Raw genomic sequence first — 10,416 nt, forward strand, 5'->3', positions numbered from 1 at the left:
TTGTCCAAAAATAAAGTGTAAAATCATCTGGATCCCTGTGGAATGAACCAGACTTATTAAACTACACTACTCTACGATTATGTACACTGCCTATAAGTGTTGTAGTAAGGTTTTGGTATATCCATTATATAAATAAATAAATAACTTGTATAAATTGCATCGTGTTTAATAGTATTTTGTAGTAAACTATAATAGTATTTCATAGACCACCTCTCGCACATCAAGTATTTTTCGCGCCGCTGCCGGGGACCCGGCGAAACGCTATATTTTTATCTCTAATTTTGAAAAAATATTTTGTTATTTATTATAAGTGTTAAATACATAAATAATATATATATATAAAAAGTTTATATATTTTTAAAAGCTAATTTTCTATTTTTACTCTATAAATTATAAAATTAATAAATATTTTTATTTTAAGATTTTTAAAATATAAGTTTATTTAAATTAATATAAATATTTTCTATAATAAAAACCAAAAAAAAAATTAAATCAAATATTAATAAAATTAAAATTTGGGCCGAGTCTGTTAAAAGCCCAAATCATTTCTGGACTTCCTGTCCATGCGACCGCATGAACCCAAGGAGTAAAACCCATGCGAATGCATGCTTCGAGCTGACAGAACTAAAACCTTAACGCAATTAATACGGAAGTAGGGTTAATTTTAATATTATTATTAATATCAATTAGGGTTTTAATTAATTATTATTATTATTATTATTTAACCTAGTTAAGTTTTTATTAATTAATATATTTAAATTTAGTTTTAATATATAATTAGTAATATTAGGTTTTAATATTATTATTAATTATATAGATTAATATTTTTATAAAATAAGAATATAAAAATAATATTTTTTTATAAAATTTTATTTTTATCATTTTTATATCTTTTTATTAATTGTATCTTTTTGATCGTTTAGTTCGTAATTGTAATTTTAGTTTCTTTTTGCCTTAGTTTAAATTAATTTTTAAGTTTTTGTCGTAATTTTCCCTTAAGATCTTTTTCTTAGATGTAGATTTTAGAAGCCTTAGAAATTTACGACATCGCTTTTCGCTTTAATAGACTTTAGTGCCTCATAAGTAATTGCCGATTTCCTTTTAGAATTAAATTTTTAGTTTTAGTAACTTTCGATTTAAGTTTTTAGACGCTAAGCTTTAGACGTAAAACTTTAGTTCTTTTGTTTTTCGACGTTTATTTTTTCAACTTTTGTTTTTCGACGCTCTTTTTCTTTTTCATTACTACGCTCTATTTTTTAGGACATAGAATTTTTTTATTTTAATTTCGACAAAAAATTATTGTAAGCGATTAAATCAATAGACATCCAAAATTTTGTGGTTCGTAGTAATAGTTGGTTTTGTTAGTGACGAGTTGTGAACTTCTAATTTAAAGGGTCCTGGCCACCTGCTGCATCTATTGGCTATTCGAAACGTGGGCAAAATCAGAAAAGTCTTTTAATTTGACAACTTATATAATTTTTACCTTTGTAACTAATAGGATACTCAGTGAATATACAGAGCAAAACGTTCACCACCTTTCATACGTTCACCACCTATAACTCGATCAAGACATCTAGCCAATATTGTCGCCATTGATTGTTCTTTATAATCATCATCTAGTCGAACAAGTACTCCAATTCAAATTTTCGATAATCCATTTTTTGAACCCGACTTCACAATTGAGGATACGGAGGATATTCACGGACAATTCAGGGATCCTGAACCACAAATTATTCATCCGAAGGTTATCGAGGAAGACACCGTTAAATCAGAATCTTCTAGTGATTCAGATTCAAAAACTTAAGATATGCCAGAAACGGAGCCTCAAAGTATGGAAGACCGAATGAGAGCCACACGCACGGGCTAAGGTCACGCCATTAATCAGCCAGATGTTAATGCACCAGATTTTGAAATTAAAGGACAAATCCTACACATGATCACTAATCAATGCCAATTTAGTGGTGCAACAAAAGAAGATCCAAACGAACATCTTCGAACTTTTAATAGGATTTGTAATCTATTTAAAATTCGAGAAATTGAGGATGAAACTATTTATATTATGTTGTTCCCCTGGACTTTAAAGGGGAAAGCCAAAGATTGGCTAGAATCGTTACCTGAAGGAGCGATTGATACATGGGATGTTTTAATTGAGGAATTTCTTAAAAGATTCTTTCCGGCATCTAAAGCCGTGAGACTTCAAGGAGAAATTACCACGTTTGTGCAAAAGCCAAATGAAACGTTATTTAAGGCATGGACAAGATTCGGAAAAATATTAAGAGGATGTCCTCAACATGGTTTCGACAATTTTCAAATAGTTCAAATATTTTACAAAGGCGCCGACATCGCTACACGAAAAGACATCGACACAGCATTTGGTGGTTCCATTATGAAGAAAACCGCAACCGAATCTCACAAAATTATTGATAATACAACATCCCACTCACATGAGTGGCATGAGGAAAAAGATATTTTTCGTTCATCTAAAGTGGCTAGAGCCAATTCTAGACATGACTTTGATTCCATTTCTGCAAAGTTAGATGCTTTCGAGAGACGAATGGAAAAGATGACTAATGATATTCACGCAATACGCATTAGTTGTAAGTAGTGTGGAGGACCACATTTGACAAAAGATTGTCTCAGTGTTGACAAAAGAGAGAATGTTTCATACATGAACCAAAGGCCGGGAAATAATTATCAACCGCCAAGGCCAAACTACAATCAAAATCAAAATGTTCCGTACAATCCAAATGCTCAGCACAACAATCAACAAGGTCCTAGCAATCAATAAGTATCTAACAATACTTACAATCAGCAAAGACCTGGTTATTTTAATAAACCACCACAAACCGATGAGAAAAAGACAAATTTGGATGAAATTATGGCAAAGCTAATAGAATCTCAAAACCAGTTATTTACATCTCAGAAACAAACTAATGAACAAAATGATCAAGCATTCAGAAATCAACAAGCTTCAATCCAAAATCTAGAACAAGAAGTAAGTAACCTAGCAAGGTTAATTGGTGAAAGAAAATCAGAGAATTTACCTAGCGATACAAATGCTGACCCCCGAAATGAAACAGCTAAAGTTATTACCATAAGAAGTGGTATTACACTTAAACCACCTGAAATGCCAGTAATTTTTGATGACTCTATTCCTACTACACAGGCACCACAGCCTAAGCAAGAGAAGGAAACATAACCGGTAGTTGAAAAGCTTAACGAAGATAACACAGTTAAGGCAAAACCTTATATTAAACCATACCAACCACCACTTTCATATCTGAGTAAAATGAGAAAAGAAAGACTTGAAGCCGAGAAATCCAAATACTTGGATATGTTTAAACAAATAAATGTCAATCTTCCTTTCATTGATGTGATTTCAAGAATGCCAAGATACGCTAAATTCCTAAAAGATCTAATCACAAATAGAAAGAAAGTGGAAGAACTCTCGGCTGTTACAATGAATGCTAATTGTTCTGCAGTGTTGTTGAATAAGATACCAGAAAAATTATCAGATCCAGGAAGTTTCACAATTCCATGTTTTCTGGGTAGTCTTAGTTCAATAGAAGCATTGGCAGACTTAGGTGCTAGTATAAATTTAATGCCATATTCATTATACACTAAACTAGACCTCTGAGAATTGAAACCAACACGAATAAGCATACAACTAGCCGATCGATCAATAAAATATCCTAGAGGGATAATGGAGAACATGCTAGTTAAAGTTGGTACTTTAGTATTTCCAGTAGACTTTGTTATTCTGGACATGGAAGAAGATTCTCGAGTTCCTCTTATATTATGAAGACCATTCTTAAACACGACTAAAGCAATAATAGACGTGTTTGGTAAGAAACTGACCCTAAGTATAGAGGACGAGAGTATTACCTTTTCTGTTGATAGAGCCATACAACAAATGCAATCTACAGATGATACATGTTATTATGTTTAAACTATAGATTCGCATGCAGAATTGTTACAAGAATTTCTAGAATTACAAGGAACAGGAGAATGTTCTTTAGGAGAAGGAACTGAACCAATTGATGAAGCTGAAATGTTAGCTACACTCATGGCTAATGAATACAAATCAACAACAGAAGAACTTCAAATGCTAAAAGAGGAAGACAGATATTGATACAAATCATCGATAGAAGAACCACCGATATTAGAGTTAAAGCCACTTCCAAACCATTTAGAATACGCTTATTTACATGGTGAATCTGAATTACCTGTAATAATCTCGTCTTCTCTTACGAAAAATGAAAAATCTCAACTCATTTCTGTGCTAAAAGCTCATAAACTAGCTATTGCATGGAAGATTCATGACATTAAAGGAATAAGTCCTTCGTATTCCACACATAAAATCCTTATGGAAGAAGGTCATAAAACATATGTGCAACGCCAACTAAGATTAAATCCAAATATGCAAGATGTTGTTAAGAAAGAAATTATTAAACTGCTCGATGCAGGTTTAATTTATCCAATCTCTGATAGTCCATGGGTAAGCCCAATTCAATGCGTACCTAAGAAGGGTGGCATCAGTGTCATCATAAATGAAAAAGATGAGCTTATTCCTACTAGGACTGTAACAGGATGGCGTGTTTGTATTGATTATAGAAAATTAAATGACGTCACCAGAAAAGATCACTTTCCCTTACCTTTCATTGATCAAATGTTGAAAAGGTTAGATGGGAACATTTACTATTGTTTTCTTGACGGTTTCTCCGGATACTTTCAAATTCCAATCGCACCCGAGAACCAAGAGAAAACCACCTTCACGTGCCCTTATGGTACTTTTTCTTACAAATGCTTGCCATTTTGTAAGACCCTATTTCGATTTAAGTCTTGTCAAGTTATATGGGACGCCGTCCAGTTTGGGGGATGCCATCCAGCAAAGAAGAGTTGGACGCCGTCAAATATGTGGGATGCCGTACAAAGTGTTTGACGGGCCAGCTGTGTAATTTTAAGATTTTAACAGGGGTATGTTGGTCTTTTCACTTGGTGGCCGGTTTTAAGCCACAAAAGGCAAGGTTAAGCTCATTCAACCTTATCCTCACCCAACTTATCCTCTCATCTTAAACCTCAAGTTCTAGAGAAAGAGAAGAGTGAGAAACTTGAGAAAAGGAAGAAGAAGCTTGAATCGATCAGAAGCTCGGGTTTTAAAGTTGTTCATCTCGTTCACGGCTATGTTGTGGTAGTATTGGTAAGTTCAAACTCCGAATTTCATTTGTTAGATTTGATATTCAAGTTAGGGTTTGAGCTTGATTAGTTGTGAAACCCTTATAGATGATGAAGTGCATTTATGCTGACTAGTTATTGTGGTCACTTGGCGGATTTTGGGTTGGTTAACATTTCAGCCATGATTAGGCTTTGATAATGGGTTTAATCACTAGGTTTAGTGATTATGGAAATGTTGGAACTCGTTTGGGGGTATTTGGTTGATTAATTTTGAAATGGGTCAAAATTAGGGTTTATGTGTCAATTTGGGTAAGACGAGTGTTTAACACTTTTGTTTGGGTTTAATTGGCGTATTAGGACCATCTTCACTTGTGTTAGTGATTATTGGTTAGTTTGGGACGCGGTTTATGCTTGGAATGGGTCGAAATTGCACTAGTTGTCAAATTGGGTTGGTTTATAAGTCCACCCTAATTGTGTTGTTTGTATTGTGATAATGGAATAGGTACTTTCCATTGACGTGTTGCGGAATTGTTCGGCTGCATTCAAGATGACAAGGTGAGTGTTAATATCCTATGTGCATATGTATGTGTAGGATGGGTGTAGGTCAAGTGAAGTGGTTCTCGGTTATAGAGCTCACTTCACATATAGGTGGATTTGATGGACTTGTGAAATAGGTCCAATTGGCACGGTTGTGCATTTTGGTTGACCACCTTTGGCGAGGTGCACACTTCGTGTCTACGTTATCACATGGACTTGTGATATGGAGTTATATAATCCCGATGTAGTGGGATTGGTATTGAGTTACGGTTGAGTAACCCCGATGATGTGGGTTTGATGAGGTAGTGAATCTCGGGTAGTGCGGATTCACTAAGGCACAGGTAGTTCGGCCAACCTCGGTTGTTGAAGTGGTGAAGAAGTGAACCTCGGGTTGTGTGAATTCACTAAGGCACGGGTTGTTCGACCAACTTTATTATGATTAAAGTTAAGGGGTTAACCTTGTAGTTTTGGTTACAATTTGTGAATACTTATATATATTTATTGTGTGTTGTAGCTAATCTTGCAGATTTGGCTTGGTGGTACGTTAGGTATAACATTGCTTAGTTTTGCTCGATTTGCGGTATGTATTTACTATTTGTGTGATGGCGATGCATATTCATTTTATGCATATATATGTATGTAGTATATTCTCACTCACTAAGCGTTAGCCTACCCTCTCGTTGTTTACATTTTATAGATTGTGTGGAGGCGGTGGCTCGGGTAAGCGTGAGGACTAGTGAACTTGCGTAGTTTTCTTTAGAAAACTTGCTTTTGGATTTGTTTAAGATTGGAAAGCGTATCCCCAATCACCATGCTCGGTCTATGTTTTGTATTAAACTAAAATGGGTCGAAATGGTCACTTTGTCATGATTTGGGTCGATGTGGGCCCGGTGTTGTAAAACTCGATTTTATTATGGAAATCTCTTAATTATAATTATTATAGTGTGTTGTGAAAACCATTTCGTTTAAAAGTGTCGGGAAGCGGGTTTTCCACTCGAGTAAGTTGGACCCCTTGGTCAGAAATTTGCAGTTCATTTGGAGGCCGTCCAGACCCTTTGGACGCCATCCTATACTTCACTGCTGGACGCCGTCTAGATGCGCTGTCTCACAAAAAAAATTTAAGTCGTGTTTTTGGTATAACGAGGGTTGGGTCGTGTCACGACCCGGAAAATTTCGACTAATTTTAAATCAAACTCTCAATACGATTTAATATTTTTGACACGATAAGCAAAGTCTATTAGGTCAAGTCTCAAAAATTTTGAAATATTCAATTGACCTTCGACTCCCCTCGACGATTCACGAACAGCTATTTGTAAATAGAATAATATATATTTCAATATATATAGGTATGTATATATTTGAAGTCTAAAATTTAAAATACTATATGCTTTAGTTAACTATGTAAAATAAAAATAAAATATAATTACTAAAATAAATAAATATAAAGTATATTAAAAATAAATGATTAATGATTGTAATACTCGTTTGATGTTCTGGTCGATATTAATTAAGTTAAATTCAAACTTATATAATGTTAAGATAAACGGTGATCCGAAAATGAGTTTTATAAATTTTAAGCTTATTAATAATATATTTAGAAGTTGTTATATTTCACTTGGGGTTGGGAGTGAATAATTAATGTAATTTTTATTTAATAATTAATGATCAAATTTTATACCATAATGATCGAAATAAATAAAAATAATTACTGAGAAAGTTTGGGATTTTTCTGAAGACTTTTATCCGACACTAATTAACCACGGAGTACGAAATCTAGTCCGTAAAAGAAATAGTAAAAGACGGCTAAGGTTTACCCACGTTTTAATTTATAATTATTATTATATAATTATATATCAATCATTGTATTATTTTATTAATATTTGAATCTGTGAATTGGATTTATAATGTGATATGTATATGATTACATTCATGAACCGGGACATCATCTTCAACCGGAGTAAACACCACCATAACCCGCCGCATGTTATCTTCTTCCAGCAACTCAGTAACCACCACCTTGCCAACTTATTCAACCATCACCTAAACCCGTTACTACCCTACGTGAACTACCCCCGTCGACCACCGGTTGAACCATCACTTCATCCTTATATATATACATATACATGTGTACATCGACACCCACAAACATCACAGCTTCCCATCACCACCAAAGATCATCACCATGAACCACCTCCTTGATCACCTTCATGACACCGTCTTACAAACCACCATGAACACCCCTACTCCACTATTCGGTTTGAAATTTACCTAAACCCACTTCCACCATCATGAACAACCAAACCGCCACCATCACTATGTTCTACTACTGTTTCTTTTCTGTTGCAATCTGTCACTTTTAACACCGGTTTCCTTCTGTTTTGAGTTTTTAAATACCACCACCGCATCTGCAAGACCCATGCTTTTCTTTTGTTTATGTTTTCTTTCGATCATCAAAACAGCTACTGCCGTTCACTACTGCAAACTGCTACTGTAGTTGCAGCTGTTTTCTGTCTCAGTCTATGAAAAACCATGACAAACCACCGCTACCATCGTATGTTATTCGTTCTTGCTACAGCAGTTTATTTTGGTGTTTATCTGCCACCAAAATAACTTCAATAACCACCTGCAACCATCGAAATCTACTATTGCAGCTTCTGTACGCTATGTTGTTTCTGTTTCCATATAAAAGAGACGATGAACAGTGACAAGAGATGGAAGATCGATGATATTGATGATGGTGTTAAATACAATGATACGTGATTTGATAAGACGCGATAATGATGATGATACTATTTTGTTATTACTACTTTTGTTCCTGCTGCTCGTGTTTCTGTTTTGTGATGATTTGATGATGATGATGAACGTGATTCGATAATGATGATGCTAGTTATGTGATGACTTTAGAGAATGAAGAAGAAGAAAACCGAATAATAGGGTTAAAAGAATTTAAATACAATTTATATCTGTAAATCATAGGCAGAGCAGATGGTTTTGGGGTAGGTTGATAAACGAGAGGTCCTAGGTTCAAACCCAGGCCACTACAACATTATTTTTAATTATCAAGAGAAACTGTTGGGCCATATTCCTCTCAGTTGGGCCATGAACGATTTATTGATATTGGGCCGTCGAGATCCAGTTTTCCTGTTGTGCCGAATCAAGTCTGGGCCAGATTAGGGTCAGTTAAATAGTTATTCGATTGGTATAATTACTGAAAAACGTAAATGGTCGAATGGTTGGAGGTGTTTCGGGTTAAGAGGGAGGTCAAGGGTTCGAGTCTGGGCAATGACATTCTAGTTTTTTTCAAGCCTATTATATATGAGGTAGTAATTTTATTATTATTATTATTATTAATTATTATTATTATTATTATTATTATTATTATTATTATTATTATTATTATTATTACTATACTAACATAAATATTATACTTATTATTATTATTATCATTAAAATGAGTATTATGATTATCATCACTATTATTATTATTATTAATACCATTATTAGTATTAATATCAAAATATTCATTTTCTAAAATTATTATTATTAACAAAACTATTTTTATTAAAATTTTCATTTTCATTATTATTATAAGTATGATTATCATTAAAAAACTATCATTATTGTTATTATCAACATTACTACTAATATTACTATCATTATAAGTATTATTATTTTTAGAATCATAATTATTATTATTATCATTATTAAGTATATTTACTAATATTATTATTATAAAATAATACCACTTTTTATTTAATATTATTAATACTATTTTATCAAATGATTTTTAGCTATATAAACACTCTAGTTAATACATATAAGATATCTATATTAATGTTTTATAATGAATACTAATTATTTAGTTAAAATACATAAAATAGAAACATTTAAATTATTTATTGATAAAACATATAACAATTAAATCACTAACTAAAATATAAAATTGTTCAATTACCATTACATGTTTTAATACACATAATTGAATATAGGTTCGTGAATCCGAGGCCAATCCTGTGTTGTTCAGTTATTCAATATAGTCATATGTATTTTTACTACAAAATACATTAGGTGAGTTTCATTTACTCCCTTTTTAATTGCTTTTGCAATATATATTTTTGGGCTGAGAATACATGCGCTGCTTTTATAACTATTTGACGAAATAGACACAAGTACTTAAAAATATATTCTACGTTGAGTTGTACCACTGGCATATTTTCCTGTAGCTTGGTAACTAATATTTACATGGGTATTGTAAACGCGAATCCTGTTGATAGATCTATCGGGCCTGACAACCCCAACCGGACTGGACGACCAGTATTCAACGGTTGCACAGTACTTCATTTCGGTGACTACACTTGGTACGGTGTAGTGAGATTTCATAATAAAGGGAATATGCGACGTTGATTAAATGTTAAGTATGGTTACCAAGTGCTCAACCACTTAGAATATTTTTATTAAAATGTTTATGAATATGAAATCTTGTGGTCTATTAATATATTGAAATGATTGTTACGATAAACCTATGAACTCACCAACCTTTTGGTTGACACTTTTAAGCATGTTTATTCTCAGGTACGAATTAAGTCTTCCGATGTGCATTTGCTCAATTGAAAGATATTATTTGGAGTCATTCATGGCATATTTAGGACAGTACCTCGCAATGGGACCAGATGATGATGACTTCGTCCAGGTGGATAAGGACGG

At 33.3% G+C, this 10,416-nt stretch overlaps 1 non-coding gene across 1 annotated transcript; it reads right to left on the reverse strand.

Moving 5' to 3' along the window:
• Nucleotides 1-2,191: 2,191 nt before the first annotated feature.
• On the reverse strand, nt 2,192-2,298 carry LOC139845774 (small nucleolar RNA R71). Its single transcript, XR_011758532.1, has one exon. It is a non-coding gene; the product is annotated as a small nucleolar RNA R71 (small nucleolar RNA).
• Nucleotides 2,299-10,416: the final 8,118 nt, after the last annotated feature.

This window comes from Rutidosis leptorrhynchoides, chromosome 4 (assembly GCF_046630445.1).
Source record: "Rutidosis leptorrhynchoides isolate AG116_Rl617_1_P2 chromosome 4, CSIRO_AGI_Rlap_v1, whole genome shotgun sequence".
Classification (NCBI taxonomy): domain Eukaryota; kingdom Viridiplantae; phylum Streptophyta; class Magnoliopsida; order Asterales; family Asteraceae; genus Rutidosis; species Rutidosis leptorrhynchoides.